This window comes from Gambusia affinis, linkage group LG09 (genome assembly GCF_019740435.1).
Source record: "Gambusia affinis linkage group LG09, SWU_Gaff_1.0, whole genome shotgun sequence".
Taxonomy (NCBI): domain Eukaryota; kingdom Metazoa; phylum Chordata; class Actinopteri; order Cyprinodontiformes; family Poeciliidae; genus Gambusia; species Gambusia affinis.
The window spans coordinates 18,076,084-18,094,788 of NC_057876.1; the positions used below are offsets into that span (position 1 = coordinate 18,076,084).

At 40.1% G+C, this 18,705-nt stretch overlaps 1 long non-coding RNA gene across 1 annotated transcript; it reads left to right on the forward strand.

Moving 5' to 3' along the window:
• Nucleotides 1-16,777: 16,777 nt before the first annotated feature.
• Nucleotides 16,778-17,914, forward strand: LOC122836885. Its single transcript, XR_006371650.1, has 2 exons — nt 16,778-16,904; nt 17,588-17,914. It is a non-coding gene; the product is annotated as an uncharacterized LOC122836885 (long non-coding RNA).
• Nucleotides 17,915-18,705: the final 791 nt, after the last annotated feature.

Below are 18,705 nucleotides of genomic sequence, written 5' to 3' on the forward strand. Positions count from 1 at the left end.
ATGATTTGCGGCCTTGCAGCTTGGAGTCCAGAGGTCAAATGCTGTAAATCCGAAGATGCTGTCCCACCGAACCCATTACTAGGACTAATGTTTGAGGGGTTTTTTTTCCTAGCGACCCACAGAATATGAGCAGATCACCTCAACAACGCCAGATCTCATTAGAATGAAAGAGAACAAATTCAGCCAGCAGCTCAGAGGGCCCTGAGGTATGAGGTTAGCATAAAATGTTCATCTTCCAATCAGCGTCTCACCTTTCCAGTGACACCATGTGCTAAGAAGTACCTTTTTTCTGTTTTCGAGGAAAACACACTGATCTGTATGACTATGTATCTCACTGGGCTTTTAAAATACTGCAGAAAATAAGAATGTAGACCTGAGCAGCACTTTGGTTTGCATCCGTTGTTCGTAAAGGGTTCTATGAATAAAGCTTGACTTGACTTAACTTAACTTGTTGTCTCACCCTGAAAAAAGAGAACGATTTAAAATCAAACTATAACCCCCATATTATTACAAGAAAATACCATCCTAAAACAACCTGGAAGAGATTTGGTTAAGATGAAAATTAAGAATACACAATTAAGGTAAAAAATAAAATAAAAGAGAAACTCAGAGCAAAACAAAGTGAGAATGTTTCAAATTGTAATGTAATTTTCCTGGAGCACAGCCTGCCAAATCTCTTTGGTTATTCACAAAAACAACAAGCCTGAGTAAAATGCATTGCTCTTACAATATGCTTTGCATTATTTCAAAATTGTCCCTGCAGCAAAGGTTTTTTTTTTTCAAACTAAAAACAAACCCCTTAGCATTAAAGATGTATACTTTTCACACATATTATGATGAATTATGAACCACTTTAATTAAGCTGCTTTTAAGTTATTTATCCTTCTGTTATCAAGCAGACAGCATTAAGTTTCTGTTCCAACTTAAATTATTGCCACGTGTATGTCTTAGATTACCTAATATTAAGTTTTCTTAATGAAACAATTAAACATTGGAATCCAGGACCCTGGCCACAGAATAAACACAACTCATAGACTGTTGTTAACAAGGAAAAGAGAGGCAGGGGGAGGGGAAATAATCAACATCTGATTAAGCTGGAGGATTACTGAACCCCACAAACCCCCATAAATACTTCTTTTTAGATCATTTCTCTTTATCTCATTACCATGCTTACATTAATACTGTTGTTAACCTACATATTTGACATTAGTACATGAGCTCATTTATTTCTCACAGAACTGATTTGTGTTCTGCTTGAACTCTTTTAGGTTGTTTACTTGTAAACACACATCACTGGCTGTGATATCTGCTCTTCATGATCATGGTTCAACATCTTATGGATCGAATAATGTCTCAGGCGAGACTGTAGTTACTGTAAATTGGCAAGTACATATGTTATCTTTTGGTTGTAATGCCTTTTAATCAGTCATCACTCTGAAACACCTCTGTAAAACAAGTAATTGTTTTACACCTCTGGAGCACAATGCCAGGGCTGAAAGACATCAGCAATCATTTTACATGTTTTCATAACTTCAATGGTCTCTAACCTGTAAACCTCCCAACACCTGAGCGTTGATCTATCTGTCTGTCTGTCTATCTATCTATCTAATATAGTCTTGATTTGTCATCAGGATGTCTTGATACTGAAGCTGTTGTGTATTTGTTGTTTTTTTGTGACATATTCATAACAGTTAGAGTTACAATTTCCTTGAAAATGTAAATATAATGATCAGTTAGATGTGATGTTTGTGAGCTTTGACAGCGTGAGAAAGCAGCAACATAACAATCACTGCCACAGTTCCGCAAATGACAGATAAAAGAGCAGAAATCACAAACACTGACGAATGAAATGTCAGAAAATATGACAAATGACAACTTTTTTTAGTGTGTTTTCATGTGTGAACGCATGTCATCTCTTCCATCTGATTGCTGTTTCATTCTGTAGCCTGTAGACTGGAAATTAATTGGAAATTACACATATTCAGGCTCTCTATGTTTGTGATGACTGTCTGAGTTATTAAAGGAAATCTATTACAGCACGTTGCCTGCCCTGTTGATATGAAGCCTGGGCGCAAATTCAAACTGGAAGACTCTTTAGCCCCACCTGGCTCGTCCTATCGGAGCATCCCGCCCATCACCGCTGTCCTATCAACGCTGGACCAAGCCACGTCACGTCCAATCGCCTTCCAAGGCCCAGCTGAAAAGGACCTCCATCCATGGCGTCTTCCGCATCCCAACCGCGCTCAACCTGTTCAGCCGCCTCAGCTCTCGGTCAAATATCTCACCAGACCCCTTTTCAGAGCGACTGCTCGCCCCCGCACCTCTCATGTCCGTCATAAAGCCGCTTAGCCGCATGCTCGGCCGCTTCTTTCCCTCAGACGCTCCCCAGATGGAAGAGAATCCCTGGACCTCATTCATTCCAAGCAGCTTCTCCCGCCGCTTTCTCGCTGACTGGGATCCACCGTCACCTGCTCCAGCGCTACCCACTTCACGGCCTTGGCCGGCTCGCCAGGTCTCGCCGCACCGACCTACGCCAACAACTTCACACACTTCCGTATAGCCGCTATCAGCCCGGTCATCCGCTCCTTCCGTCGGATTTCCCACGCCACGCCCGCCTCGGGCCTTCCAGGTAAGACGTATCCTCACATATCTCATCATGTTTCGCAATGTTAGGAAACGTAGGACTTTTTTCTTAGTCCATCTCCCTCCCGAACTTGCAAGCCTTATTCGCATGCGTCACCCAGGCTGCGCTTTAAATGCTTCAGAGCTTTTACTGAATAAATGCATAAATAAATCAGTAACTAGTAGCATCCCTCCCAGCGGCGACAAAGCGGATCGCCGACTGCGTTTCTTCAGCGCCCGGCTCCTAGTAGTAGCCTCTGTCATTTCGCCGGCATCAAGCCCCACATACTCCTCCCCGAACTTTAGTACGCCCGCACCAGACATTCAGCTCCGCTTCCCGGTCCGTCTCAAGTCAGCGGCCGTGCCCCTCCACATTCATTTGCAAAGCGGTATTATTCAGCCACCCAGCTACGTAGAGCCGTTCATGGGTTGTCATGGTTACGGCATTAATTTCTCTGATTCAACACGTGCCTTCAGAGTCTCTGTGTCGTCCCTCTCCCCTTGATTTGCCCCAGGTGCTCTCATTCCCTGATTACCCCGTGCTTTGTACCATGTCTGAGTCCCTGTCCTTCTGTTCGTAGCTGTCGCTCGTCACGTCTCGGTCCATCAGTTCACCCCGCTCCTACCAGTCTCGAGCCCTGGTTTCCACTCGGCAGTGCTGCCTGGGATTTAGGATAATCTGGACTACCAGACTATAAATTTTTCCAAACATCATCGTTTTACTGCTACTCGGTTCCTTGCACCGCCTCACCACCCGCCACTACAGTTCATGACGCCGTTCGCGTTGTAAAAGCGAGGTGACTGCATGGACTCAAGCCGTAAATTATAGCTCTAGTCTAACTGTGCTCCTAGTCTCAGTAGTCAGTCATATGCGCTGTAGAATGTGAAGCCGGCTAATAATCCCCCAGGTCACATCGGTACCAATCAGCTCAGAGCTTCTCCAATCGGTAACCAAGTCATCACGCCAGGGCCATCATCATCGTTTCTCATCAAATTTTTGCTTAGAGTCCCATTCACTACCCATCAAAGGTAACTTTAAATAGAAGGTGATGTCGCATTAACCTCAAAGGATAAGCGTCCGGCGTTCGAGCTTCAGTAATTTTCCCTGTTACATAATGCAAAAGGCTAATCGATACCTCACGTTTCATCACAGTCGTGCTGTTCCGAGTGAACTAGAAGACCTTAACGATCTGGCAGCGGTTTTCACCAGGCTAGTTATCAAATATCCCCTTTTCTTAACTTAGGTTTTTTAGGATTGGCTAAGTTGCTTCTGGGTTTCTCCTTGGCGTTAGAAGCTTAACTGCTTCCCCGCCAGGCCTAGCGGTACGGTGAGCTTGTAGGGTATTGCCTGCCCAGAGAAAGCAGTGCCCCTCCCCTCCCTCTGAACCGGAAGCCGTCTGTCCCCACCCCAGAAGTGCCAATCTTGCACTCTTTCATACATAGGGGCTCCCGCTTTTCACATATCCGTGTCTCCCCGTCACTTTCACAGTTAAAACCGTTTTATTCATTAAATGTTGCAACCTGTATCCCGAGCTGCCTTCAAACGCAACTTGAACACCGAGACGCTTGCCGGGTTTATGCAACAGTGAAGGAGACCTGCCGCCGCCGTGCTGAGCCATGCATGTGCATTAGTCATAAAAAATACAGAACTCTGCTAAGTTTTCCCCCAAGTAATCAACTGAGTCGAGTAATACTGCCAGATGCTGGTAATCACAGACGAAAGATGCCCAGATAACATTACAGCACCCTAAGCATGTTAACAGTAGCCTGCGGTTACCGAGTCGTTACCCACGTTCGGCTACGTAGATTCATTTTGCCCCTCAATTAGTCTTTGCCACCCGATAGCTCGGCGTTCTCCACCAACAGTAAATTGCCTCGCATGCCGACATTACAAGCTCATGCCCCTGCTATCTTCTAGGCTTCATCTCTCATCAAAATAAATAAATCGTCTGAATTCGCACGTTATCCCCAGGCCATCCTGTCCTCTTGCTTTCCCAGGTTTCACTCTCGCCCATTCGTTCCAGTCCCTCTTCCGAGCCAATATCCTCTCCCCCACGGGGGTGAATCAGCACCTTCTTGTCGCCGGGAGTCCCGTATCGCATTTCCTCTCTAATTTTCCCATTCTTTCCAGCCGTTGAATCCCCATGCAGCCGGTTTGCTCCGCCTCCATTTTCAACAGCACGAGTCCTCAGTTTTCTGCGAAACCCGTTCCACCCTGTAACCTGTTTCTCGAGGGTTTTTTTCTGAAAAGCGTCCCTACATCGCAGCTCTCTGCCATAAGCTATCATGTTCGACCCACAAGCCGAACCGCCACTATTTTCATCGTTATCACTCACCCTAAGCAATTCTATTGCTATTCATCAATTTAATCACGTCCGCTTATCGCAGATCCAACCTTCATCTATCAACATCCTGCCATTCGAACACGCTCTCTTCAACAGCTGGCCTTCATCTACCAGCATCCCGCCTTCTAAACCCTTGCTAATAAGCATCTCTCCCAGACTTCGTTCGTCCAGCTATTAGAGAGGAAAAAAAAAAAAAAAAAAAAATCATTTACGTCAAACAGTCATCCACGTTCGCACTGTAGTTTTATACCCTATATTTCCTCAGTGTCTCAGCCTCATTTCCTGCCCCAATCTTCGCTTCATGCTCAGCCATCGTTCCAAGCCCCTGCATTCTCGCAACCATAGGATCATAATTTTTATACGACAGCATTCAATTCTTAAGATCACGTTTCACCAGTATTCAAGGTACCCTCTCGACCTTATGGCAACAGCTCTGTAGTCATCTCCAGCATTCTCTTCTTATAATTATATCTCGTAACTTCTCAGCTTCCCTCAGTGCCTCACAAGCACTGCGCAATTACCTGGTGGTGGTTGGTCAACCTCATGCAAATGCATGCTCTCATCCAGCAAATGTTATGCTCATTGTTGAGAAAAATGATTATTTCGTGCTTAATACAGTTAATCTTACGGCATGGGTAAAAGGTATATTGAACATTCTTATTTCTAACAAATTTCTTAATTTTGAACAGGTTTGTGGTAAGTATCATGGGTAAAAGATATTTCGAACATTCTTATTCTGAACAAATTTCTTAATTTTGAACAGGTTTGTGGTAAGTATTCAAAAGTTTTGTTGTTAATTCATACGCTTTGTATGGGATTAAACACTGTAATTCTGTGGCGTCATCACAATTGTTTTCTTCCTTAACATCATCTTTCCCCTTTGTCCTTCACACCCCCATCTTAAGTTCCATTCCAGGATGTTCCCATAGCTCACTCATATCCTTTAATGTCCCCTGCGAGTCTAACCATAGTTCTAGCATCTCATCTCCAGTAGCAGGCAGTTATCTGGAGCAACCCAGGTTGGAGATACAGCCTTTGGATCAAACTCTAGGGAGTTCTCATGCCGAGCTCACACTGGCATCGTCCACACTCAGAGTTTGTGTGGGGGAATAAAGTTGCCTCCCCTGACTCACTGAAGTATGCAGCATGCCAAGGAAGAACAGAACGACAGAACGAGAAAACGTTTCTCTCCGTCGGCTCATATTGTTTCCATCAGTAACGTCACCTGGTATTGACTTCCTAATGTCCCAGCCCGTAAACCTCAAGTTAGTGTAGCTTCCCGGCCTATTCTCATTTCCCCAGTCTCTAACTCCCAGCTTCGGCCCCAGCCGCAGCTTCATTTTGGGGGATATTATTCTAATTGGCAACACTATGTCATAGCATCACTCAGCGGCACCCCCAGCTGGCCAATATCTGCCTGCATTCAGTCATTTCACGCATAGCAGCATCCCCGGCTGGCCTCCATCTACCAGCATTCAGTTATTTCACGCACAGCGCCGCCCCCAGCTAGCCTTCACCTACCAGCATTCAGTTATTTCAAGCATAGTGGCATCCCCGGCTGGCCTCCATCTACCAGCATTCAGTTATTTCACGCATAGCGCCGCCCCAACTAGCCTTCACCTACCAGCATTCAGTTATTTCACGCGCCATAGCGCCGCCCCCAGCTTGCCTTCACCTCCCAGCATTCAGTCATTTCACGCATAGCGGCATCCCGGCTGGCCTCCATCTACCAATATTCGGTCATTTCACGCATAGCGGCATCCTGGCCTCCATCTACCAGCATTCAGTTATTTCACGCGCCAGCGCCGCCCCAGCTAGCCTTCACCTACCAGCATTCAGTTATTTCACGCATAGCGCCCCCCAGCAGCCTTCACCTACCAACATTCAGTCATTTCACGCGCCAGCGGCATCGGCTAGCCTTCACCTACCAGCATTCAGTCATTTCACGCACAGCGCCGCCCCCAGCTAGCCTTCACCTACCCGCACGCCGCTATTTTATGCCGCAACGCTCCCCTTTCTGACTCTTGCTTACCAATAACAAACCCCTTTATGCTTCACCGCATCCTCAGCCCTCCGATTACGACATTTATCCCTCGGCCTCGGCCTGGCCTCAGCCTCCTCTTTGGGGATGACATTCCTATCCTACATCGGGAATGCTCATCCGAGCTTATTGCAATCACAGCTTGATGACCACAGCCGGGCCCGGCGCCAAAGAACTTTAAATTCATGTCTGTCAATAAACCTTTTTAATCGCTGTTCATTTTCTCTGTCTGAGTCTCTCCAGATTGAAATGAAGCCTGGGCGCTAATTCAAACTGGAAGACTCTTCTTCACCTGGCTCGTCCCTATCGGACATCCCGCCCATCACCGCTGTCCTATCAACGCTGGACCAAGCCACGTCACGTCCAATCGCCTTCCAAGGCCCAGCTGAAAAGGACCTCCATCCATGGCGTCTTCCGCATCCCAACCGCGCTCAACCCTCCTCCACCCCTCCACCTTCCCTCGCCCGGATCCTCAAGCTCGCATCCTTCTCCGACCTCCACCACCAGGGTCGGGTCCCGGGGGGATGACATTCCTATCCTACATCGGGAATGCTCATCCGAGCTTATTGCAATCACAGCTTGATGACCACAGCCGGGGCCCGAGCGCCAAAGAACTTTAAATTCATGTCTGTCAATAAACCTTTTTAATCGCTGTTCATTTTCTCTGTCTGAGTCTCTCCAGATTGAATTAATGACATGTTGGTTCAGTGTGCAGAAGCCAAATAAAAAATTATGAGTTTTCCCTGCTCTGTTTGCAAACAGTTAACTTTTAATCATCTCCAAAATAAAGACAAATTAAATTATGTTATCACCTCAGTCGTCTCTGATATTAAGAGTTGTAATGTAAAACTAATGTGCACAAACTGACACATAAAGAGCAACCCAAAACACTTCACATTGTTTGGCTTAATGTGATATTTTTTTTGTTCCATCAACGAGAGGGTTTTAATTCTAATTCTCTTCCTTAATCTGATTCTTTTTTTAATCCTCATATGCTTTCATGTGTTTTAATCTTATCAGGGTGCAGGATGAATAACAAACACTTAACACAGGAAATAATGTAATTCAAAATTAATAAACAGGCAACGGAAAGGCAGGTTAGCACTTGTAATGTTTGACAATTTGTCAATTAAATTTGTATATTTCTATATAGAGTCTACTAGGAAACCTCATAAAATTTAAGGCTAGAAAAAAAATAATTAAAATAGTGGGTCCCTTAAAATCTTAGTTTGCCAAGAAGATGAGAACACATCTAGAGCACAAAAAGAAAATAAAAGTGTTTTTAAAAAGTCAGTTTTTTCCTGGAATAAGTTGTTTACACCTTTGTGTGTGAAAACATACAAAGTTTGAGTTAGTGTGAAATGCTGAAGACAATCTGCCTCTAAAAAGTATCTTGACAGATCTGACTGCTTGAAAAAAGTTGATAACTCTTTTACAGGTATTTTTTTTTGTCTTTAAATGTTAGGCTTTGCAAATGGATTTAAGAGATTCAGTTAAAATGAACTAGTTTATAAAGAAAGTGAAGTCAAAGCTACTCATCATGAACTGTGTTTGTATGAAATAACCATTAAATGAAGTGCTCTGTGTCCTTGCTTTGATTTCTGACTGTGAAATTTGTTTTAATTAGATGTAAGAAATGAAAACAGCAGGTAGGAGGACCTATGGCTTTCTAAAAAGACAGCCTTGATGATGAGCTGAAACTTTTCGTTCTGTATAGGAGAAAACAGATTAGGTGGATGAATGCAGAGTAATTATGTGGATTCAACTGAAGAAATACGTAAGGTCGTTGTATAATACATGTTAAAGAGAGACATAAACAAGATATCCTGATCAGATCTCTGGTTATGCAGTGTAAAAACAGAATCATGCACTTTTACTTACTTTTTATACTTTATTGTTTTATCCACAACAGTATTATTATTTTATCCACAGCTGGAGTAGCAGGCACTCTAAGTGGAGTGCCTGCTACTCTAACTGGACATTTTGAGATACACTGTTTTGCAGTAGTGTACCTGTTGGAAAAATCATTAACCCGCTGTCATGCTGTGTGACATGCTGTGTCACACATGCTGTGTCATCTTGCCATGTATGCTGGTGTTGAAAAGTGCAATACAGATTTAAACATAAGGAAACTCATATTTCAGTAAGCTGGTTGTCACAGTAAGCTATGTTCAGAAACAGGAGGGACGAGAGCGAAGGGGTTTGTTGCGCAAGTAAACTGTGTACTCCATGTCCTGCTGTCTTTCTCCTCTGCTGTTTCCCCCCACAGGAGCAATTGTAGAGATACAGTTTTTTTATTAATTGTGAGCCCAGAGAAAGTGAGGTAATTTCTACTAGCACTTCTATGCTGTTAGTAAGGAAACCCGCTATGAAAAATAGACAAAAAATATGATGCATATATAAAATAATACAAAAAATCTCTATCATATCAAACAGTTGGATTAGGAAGGGATACAGTGTCCATTTTACTAATTAATTTACTTTTTAAATTGCTATAATTTCAAGATAAAGTGCTCCTATCAATGCAACAATATCTAATAAATTACTCTCTGATGATGAAAGAAAAAAAATACATAATGTTCATGTTTTGGCAGGTTGTGAGTCAAAGACTGAAATAAACAATTTTAACATGTTTCAATGGAAATGAAAGGTGACTGCAGTTCCAACACAAAAAAAAGACACAAACTGTCTGTTCTAATAAATTCTGGTGTATGTTTTAATGTCAGTGTCTCATTCAAGCTTTCTGTTCCTAGTACCAAACTCCACTCTTAAAAAGGATAACGTAGTACAATGTTTACAGCAGAATACCCCATAGTTCTGCTTGTTGACTTTCTAGTATATTTCTCGTACAATTTTAACACCTATTTCTTTAGAAAGCAGTACTTTTTTTTTGTACTTCATCTCACCTTATAATCAGGAATTGTTTGGAAGACTCTTCCAAGATGAGCACATGCCAGTGTTGGTGGACAAGTGCTATCAGTTTAAAACTTCTCCTCAGCCTAAGAGGGCATCTTTTGTCAGTGTTAATTAAACTGTAATTTCATTCTTCAAACTTATCGAGAGACACAGACAAAGTACAAAGTAATCCTTTCACATGTACACTGATGTACAAAAAAGTCTTTTGGACTTTTTTGCAGTTTTCCCCATCCCCGCAGATCCGAGTTTCTGATGGAATCAAAGCAGCATCAATCTCGCCTTTGAAGTTAAGACGGTGAGATGAAAGGAGTTCTGACCTCTCCTCCCTCCATCACCTCCTCCCTGTTCTTCTTCACCATTTCGCTCATATTTACTTCCCTTCCCTCATCAGACCCACAATTTTCCTTTTCCAGCAAGATGTCATAATTTTTTCTCCCACAATAAGGCTCGGCTTCTCTGCCTCTTGTCAGCCAGAGGTGGAAGAGATTGTTCCAGCAACAACATAGCAGTAAAACATGACTGAGGGAGATGTAAAGATCTACTCACTGGTCTGTAGAGCTGAAAACTGCATTGGTTTTGCGGATTTTAAAATAAAGGGTGGGGAAACGTATGGTCCATCCCATTTGAGCGCATTGATCAAATATATCCAAGCTGACCCTTTGAGTCAAACTTCCATGTTCTTCTACCACAATGCTCCATTAGATTAAAGGACAACCAAATGAAATAAGTGACTTTTAAACTTAAAATGTCATGGCTAAATTTATTCTTACTAAAAACTAGATTTTGTTGACGTTATTGGTTTATTTACATGATGTTCTAATCTACCTATATTTATCATAGAAGCTGTTCTCAATTAAACATATTTTCTTGTTAACAGAAATGTAATTGCATTTGAAATTTTTACTGAAATGTGCCTACTAGTCATTTTTTGCAATCACTCATTTTGGTAATATGTTATTATATTCAGTTAAAAAAAATACAGCTGACATAGCTCAGTTGAAAACAAATATCAGCATAGCATAGCTTGAAGAGGCACTTCCAGTGGAGTCGATACATTGTGCACAAAATTAGCCTTAAATGTAACTTGTGTAGTTAGTGGACGCGTAGCTCTGCCAATATTGTTTGCTTTGGTTGTTTCACAAAACAGGAGATGGTAAAAAGACACCTTCTTCCCGCTACCAGAGAAGAAAGTAGCGGCGTAACAGGTCCTTCTTTTTCATTTGAGTATAAGAAAACAATAGAATTAAATCTTTCTATTTTATTTTTTTTATTTGTTTTTATTTCTTTTCTTTTCATTTTATGCATTTCCTCGAGATCCCAATCAGGCACCCAACTGGTGTCTTGCACACCAAACAACATTGAAGAAACATTTCCACCATGAGAGCTCAACAATTTAGAGCCTTCAATAGTTTTCTTGTCCCCATGCAAGACAAAAAAAAAAAAAACTCTTGTTAAAACAAACACTGTTTTAAGTTTGATTTTATTGTCCATCTTCTTTAATAGGCATAAGAGAAATAAATTATGAAGTCTGTTGCAAAATAAGTGAGAACCCTTATATATTTATTTTTTATTGTATCCATTTCTAAAAATGTTGGTTTTAAAAAAAGGAAAAGAAAAATGTATTAGTCAGTAAAAGTGCAATGGAAATTCTGAAAAGTGTAATTTATTGGTGCCGCTTTTCTGCTTTTGCTTCCAGCTTCCTAGATATTAAAATCCAATTTTGTTTGTGTGGACACATGGTGAAGAACACATCCCACCAATAGAGAAGAAGATGTGCCCCAGTTTAAGTGTAATTGTCTGATTTTATTTCTTTTCATCGCTGACCAACCAGATTAGCTCCTTCAGGCAAAACATTGAGTAAACCTTGCCCACAGCTCTAAAGGTGTGTGTATGCATGAGCTCCGTTAGCGAGCGGGTTATCGTCGAATTGTGTAGTCAGGAACTGTGTGGGTTGCGGGGCAGCATCTCATTGGCTGTTAGCAGGTGGGTTTTTCTGAGTGGCGGCTCTCTAATGAGAGCCCCTGGGAATTGGACTACAGACTGGTCTCTAACATGGCTGCAGGCAGACAGGCCTTCATCTCCCATCATGCCCGCTCACACCTCAACCAGCTGTGGCTCAGGCTGCATTTAGGACATCTGGGAGGGGTAGTAAAAGACATCTTGCTCCCTGTAAATCACCTTTTAGCTGTTGCTCAGATTATTCTGACTGCAGCAATATGGTTCTGCTTGGCTTCATGAAAATACAAATAAAACAAAGGAAATGTTTCTACAGAACACAGAAATTGAGGCTCACTTTTACAAAAGGCGCGAATTCCTTCATTTAGGTCAAAATGCAAAATTTAAAGAGAATGAAACCAAAAAGACGAAACAAGATCTTTAAAAAAATGCACAATGAAATTATATGTGAGATTTAAGCAATTAAATTATTTTTATTCACAAACAATTACCAAGAGAAAGAAAGTGATAAGAAATGGACTAGCAAAAATATGAGTTTGCCAGTTCAAAATGGAAGTAAATTGCGACAAAACAACAACGGCTGTATAGGAAATAATGATGCAACTTGGCAAAAGGCATTGACACAATGCTATTGCTAAGAGTAAGAGTGGAATATGTATACATTCCTGTATTTTTTCTTGTTTCTTTTTCAGTTCAGTTATTTTTACAGAACTTAAATGTGGAACTGTGTTTGAGCCCTACCTTGTTGCAGTAGGAGCTACAACTAAAATTTAAATTTTTACATTGTTTTTTGAAACAAGTCAGAGCAGTCCGGTTTCTGGGATCATTTACTGGAACAAAGCAATTTTATGTAAGTCAGAACATAAACTATGCTTATTTGTTAAATTGTATTTCCATCCCTTTCATTATGCTATAGAAGTTATGTAATTTTACCGCCTGATTTTCAGGAATTTAGAAATGTTTTATGTGATGCTTAGACATTTAACTGTATCAGTGAGCACTTTATGGGGACATGACAAAATAAAGAGTTTTTTTTCTTTTAGCAGAAGCAAGTGACCTTCCTCTTGAGATGCGGAGTGACACATTTTTCCCACAAAGAACAGTTTTTGGTTGATGATTAAACTAACTCACACACACACACACACATACACCCGCCCTCACGCCTGCACACACACACACACACACACATACAACAGTATGTCATTCTGTCAGAGCTCTTGACATGCCAACTCTTAACAATTATCTAGTGCCGCTGACACACACTGTCAATTTGTCAGTTTCACACAATGACTCAAGTTACCTCAGAGATCTCAGTCAGCCTGACAGCTATACTCTCTGTGTGTGTATACATATATATATATATATATATATATATATATATATATGTTTACAACAAGTATATATATATATATATATATATATATATATATATATATGTTGTAAACCTTCCAGACCTCTCTGGTCTTCTCTGCATCCCCAGAACCAGAACCAAACGAGGAGAAGCAGCATTCAACTTCTATGCACCACAAATTTGGAACAAACTTCCAGAAAACTATAAAACAACTGAAACACTGACTTCCTTTAAATCTCGACTAAAAACCCACTTGTTGAGGATGGTATTTGAAACGTAATCAATTACAAATTGAATGATGGAACTTGACTTAATGTGATGCTTTGATTGTGGATTCTATGTTGCATTGTGGTTCTGTGTTTGATTTGATGTAAAGCACTTTGAAATGCCTAGCTGCTGATATGTGCTATACAAATAAAATTTGATTGATTGATTGATTGATTGATTGATTGATTGATTGATTGATTGATTGATTGATTGATTGATTGATTGATTGATTGATTGATTGATTGATTGATTGATTGATTGATTGATTGATTGATTGATTGATTGATTGATTGATTGATTGAACAGAGCCGCTCTCCCTCGGCCCCTCCCGTCCTGCCACACTTTCAGTCACCCCTGATCACGCCCGGTGTTCCTCTGACTCACCTGATTGGTCAGCGGCACTATTCAATATATTTCCTTCCAGTGCCGTTTGTAAAGATGACAGTTTCCTTCCAGACCACGTCATATCGTCAACCAATATCCAGTGGCTACATTCCACCAGTGTCGCCGTCCATTGCAGGAACTATTACAACAAAATTCCGAGGCAGTGTTACCTCTCGCCCATTCCTAATCGCACCACTGTTATGCTGAGTATCTACAATCACTGTGGACCGATTAAAACAAAATAAAAGTAAAAAAAAATATGTACATACCGGGCGTGACTCCTGTGCACCAGCCTCTTCGACTTGACAAGCCAGAACTCCTGAGAATCGTGTGGTGTCACAGAGTTAAACGTTACACGTAAGTCCTAGAATTGAACAAAATTTATTTTAAAAAAACTAATCATGTGTGCTCCATAATGACATACAAATGTTATATTTGTTCAGTGCAGATGAAAAGAATGGATTCCTGGTTCTGCTTTGCATGAGACTGTCATGTGACCTGTAAGTCTTCATTCTTTTTTTTTTCTTTTTTTTTTTTTTGCAGCTGTTAACACCTTTTATTTAGCTAGACAGAGGCCGAAAATGATTATTGTAACTGGCAGAACATGGAGCTGCTTAGTTTATGCTAATAAAAAGGAAAAGACATTATTTTTTAAAGGAGAAAACTGCTTAAAATGCATCAAATGTAACTGGAGGATCTGCTACTCAAAGTAAATAAAACACGTCTTAAGAGCTTTCAGTATTTATTGATGAGTAATCAGGGTCATGGCATTGGTCAGTGGCTATTCATCTATAATGTATTCACATGGAACTGGGCATGAATAACATTATGTCGAAATTACTTCAAAAGAGAGCAATTACAGAATAACATTCAGTTTTCTTGTTTTTCTCTATCCTTCATTTTTAGTGCTTTTTCAAAGAAAATGTATTTTAGCCTCTCATCACACTTTTAGTTTTCTGTTCAGATAGTCCTCCTCAGTTTGATGGATTACAGTTGATGAGATGTAGTACACACACTAATTTTCACAAAATGTGGAAGTACTGTCTTTGCACAAACATTCTTTGGGAAAAGTTCTTTTTCAGGTATGATTTTGTTACATACAGCAGCAGTAGCGTTAGCAACACGGAAGGGCTCAATTTTACCATAATGCCCAACAATGGCATTATGGTGACTCGTGAAGTCCAAAAAGACGCATATTTCCTGTGGTTGGTTTGCACTGAGGCCAGTGTATTCTCAAGAGGAACTGTGCCAGAGTTCGTTTGGGAGCGGACCGAGACCACTTCAAAAGTGGGTCTTAGTCTGGTTGTTTGGTTTGCTCCAGCGTTCTTATGAGTGTCTTCACTCCATATCTGAACCTGCAACACATTTTACACTTTTATCTGATACAGTGCTTAAAAAAAACAATAAAAAACACCCCTGAATCTGTCAAGCAAGTCTGACCTTAAGAAAAATCCAAAATGGCCCTGATATATATATATATATATATATATATATATATATATATATATATATATATATATATATATATATATATATATATATATATATATATATATATATATATATATATTATAAATTTTATTTTTTATTTTTTTGATTTTCAACCTTTTAGTTAATTTTTCACCTTTTTCTTTGATAATTGTCATGTTTGTTCAGTTTTACCAAGACATTTGGGAATATGATTTGTTAATATAAACAGCCAAACAGACCAAAGCAGTGATTGCACCCTTCTTGAATAATTAGAAATATTAATTAATGGTAATCAGGCCTCTGTTGGTGGTTGACCCTGCTTTCACTATGGTAACCACAGCTCACAAACACAACAACAGCGGATGCTAAGTAGCTCTGAGTGTGTGTTTTATTTAATCTGAGACTAGAGAAGCTTCTGTAGCTGGCAGCACATTAGTGTCTCTGCATTAATGAGAGAGGATGATGGCACACACATATACAGTTAAAGTCTCACTGAATGCCCAAGAGAGCTCGATTTATGGTGTCTGTGTGCTGTGGATGTATGTTAAAGGTGGGGACACATGATTAATGGACAATACTTTTTAAAGGGCTCCATGGTAACAGACGCTGAGGAGAGTGTTTCTCAGTTCCCATCGTGCCAGTATCTCGCACACTTTAAATCACCACTTTCTGATGTAAAAACACCTTCAAGCTCAGCCTATGTGGTCTTTTTTTTTTCGCATGCCAGTTAGAATAATAAGCCACTCCATCAAACTATTGACTTGATAACATTTACAGCCAATCAAATCACGTTACTGTTTTAGACAAAATAAATGTTTGTGTTTTTAACCATCTTTTGTAAGTTATTCTGACAAGTCTGAAACAACATAGCATAATCATTGAAGCATCAGTAATTTTAATAAAGCACAATTTTACTTTCAGACCCACTCATGCCCTGTGGTGCTATACTGCATTAGCATCATCTCTGCATAAGATCTTGTGCATAGAAGCATACATAAGGAAGACAGATAAACTGGCCTGCAAATGAAAACATGTTTGGTACTTTTTAATTCAAAGTGGCAACTCAGAGATGAGGATAAGAAAAACAGAATATGATGTTTACAAGTTACTGATAAAAGTTGCAGATATTTTAAACTTAGCAATGTCTATGCTAGATTTTAGACCTGCATTTGACAGAATGACATACTGGCATAACTTAAATAAATGTTAAGTTATGCCAGAGGCATAAACTTCAACTTTAAGACAAACCAACTGGTGAGAAATAAAAGTTTAAAATGCTTTATAAAATAAAATAATACAAAATAAAGGGTTTAAGTCTGAGCTATCACAGAGAGAGTGAGAGAATTATTTTTTTGTTGTATTTTTATTTCTAATATCTCGCGAGATGTTTTCAAGCCCAACCCCCCACTCTAGAAGATTCTTCATTTCGTGCCGTTGGACAGTTGAGGACGGTTAAAAAAATTAGGAAAAAAAGCGGACAGTTGAGCGCTTTCTTTCTCTTTTTTTATGAATAAAGTGGACTTGAACAGTTGGCTTTTTTCCCAAACAAAAGGTAAGAAATGTTTTACTTGTTTTGAATTTACACAGAAATATAAATCTGGAAAGTAATATGTACTGATAGTGATGTACCGGTGAACCTTTCCTTAGTACTGTAGTCATGCTAAGCTATCTAAAAGTTAGCTGAATGCTGTCCGATTTTATAGTTTGAAGGCATTATCTTGAGTCCTACAGCTCCCAAAACTAATTGGTGTGGATACTTCACTACTTAAACTTTACCTCAGCTATATTTTAATGGAGGGCACAACAGACGGCAGCTGTTTTTTCAGTCAAAATTAAAGTTGGGGACTGTTATAATAAAACGGCCATTTCTCCACCCTCCCTCCATGTCTGGAGCGCGTGCAAATGCGTGAGCTTGCTATTATGATGACGTTCTTCCAGTTGAAAAATATAAATTGACCCGTTAATGTTTTTAACACTGCATAATTTTTTCTTTTAATTGCCAAGAGAATCATAATTTTATCAACTGAACTGTTTTTTTAGCCTAACACAGGATAGTCACAAAACAACGTCACGTTATGCTACTTTATTTAGCAGATCAGAGCACCCCATGTCATTCTGGTCAATTACATACTAATGTAAAAATAGGACTGTGCTGTGTGTGTGTGTGTGCGCGTACATGAAATGTAGTCCAGATCGTAAGAGCTTTTTTTTAGTAATTTTTACATTTTGTTCGAGGTCAGTGGTCCAGTGAAGGTCAGATGAGGAATGAATGGGGCAACACATCAGAACAGCCAGAGACCTCACTACCTTCAGCACTGGAGAAGGAAAACTCCCCACCTGTGGTTCACCTGTGGTTACCGGCACATATAAGAAGACCCCTATACAAGCCACCAATGCCAATATGCATGTGTATGTTCTAACCATCCTTGAAGACATTAAGGAGACTCAGAGGGTTCACAGTTGAATGCTACAGCCTCTCCTGAAACAATGTGAAGGATCAGTCGCTGAGGTTTTGTTTTGCCTCTCTGGACTGGCACTGATGGTATTAAACTTGTTTCTACACATCTGGCTTCGACATGTTTATTGTCTGGGCCTAATTTGGGACAAATTTGTATGATGTCATGCTCAGATGTTAAAAGTTGTTTCTGGTTCTCAACAGTTTCAAACAGAAGTGAATAAATTGTTATTTGGTGTACATGTATACTTGTCTAGAAGTCTTGATTCATAGCTACAAGTTTACTTTAGTATGCAGTTATGTCTTAGAAAATTATGTGAGATTGACATGTGACCTCATATTCATCGTAAAAAGTGAATAATATGAAGAAATTGGACATTTTCATGGTAAAAAATGGTGGTCCCATTATTGTATAATTCTATATATGTATATCTCATGTTTCCACATGTGGAAATGTGTGAATCATATGTGATTTTACCACAAAACGTTCCAAAATCACAAGAAAACATGTGCTTTCACATGTAAAAAATTTGTGTGAACCACATGGGATTTTTTTGTAAGGGTACATTGGGGAAATAGTTTTATGCAAAATGATCTTTTCCCTGGATTTTTGCCTAAGCCACAAAGGTTTCTCTGTATAAGTTTTCAGGATATTTTGTCCAATTTCCAATTATTCTGATCTCTTCCTACCATAAAATTCATAAATATTTCCCAAGATATAGACAGCTCACACTGAAATGAATAAAATGGAAGAAAGGTGAAATAAAAGTAGAACAATAGGAGCTTAATCACACACCAGAGAACAGCACTCAGGTGACTGACCCACAGAAATGTCCAGCCTTTGTGCTTGCGGTTTTCTGCTTCTCTCTTCATCGCTTTTATTACTCATCTTTTTATT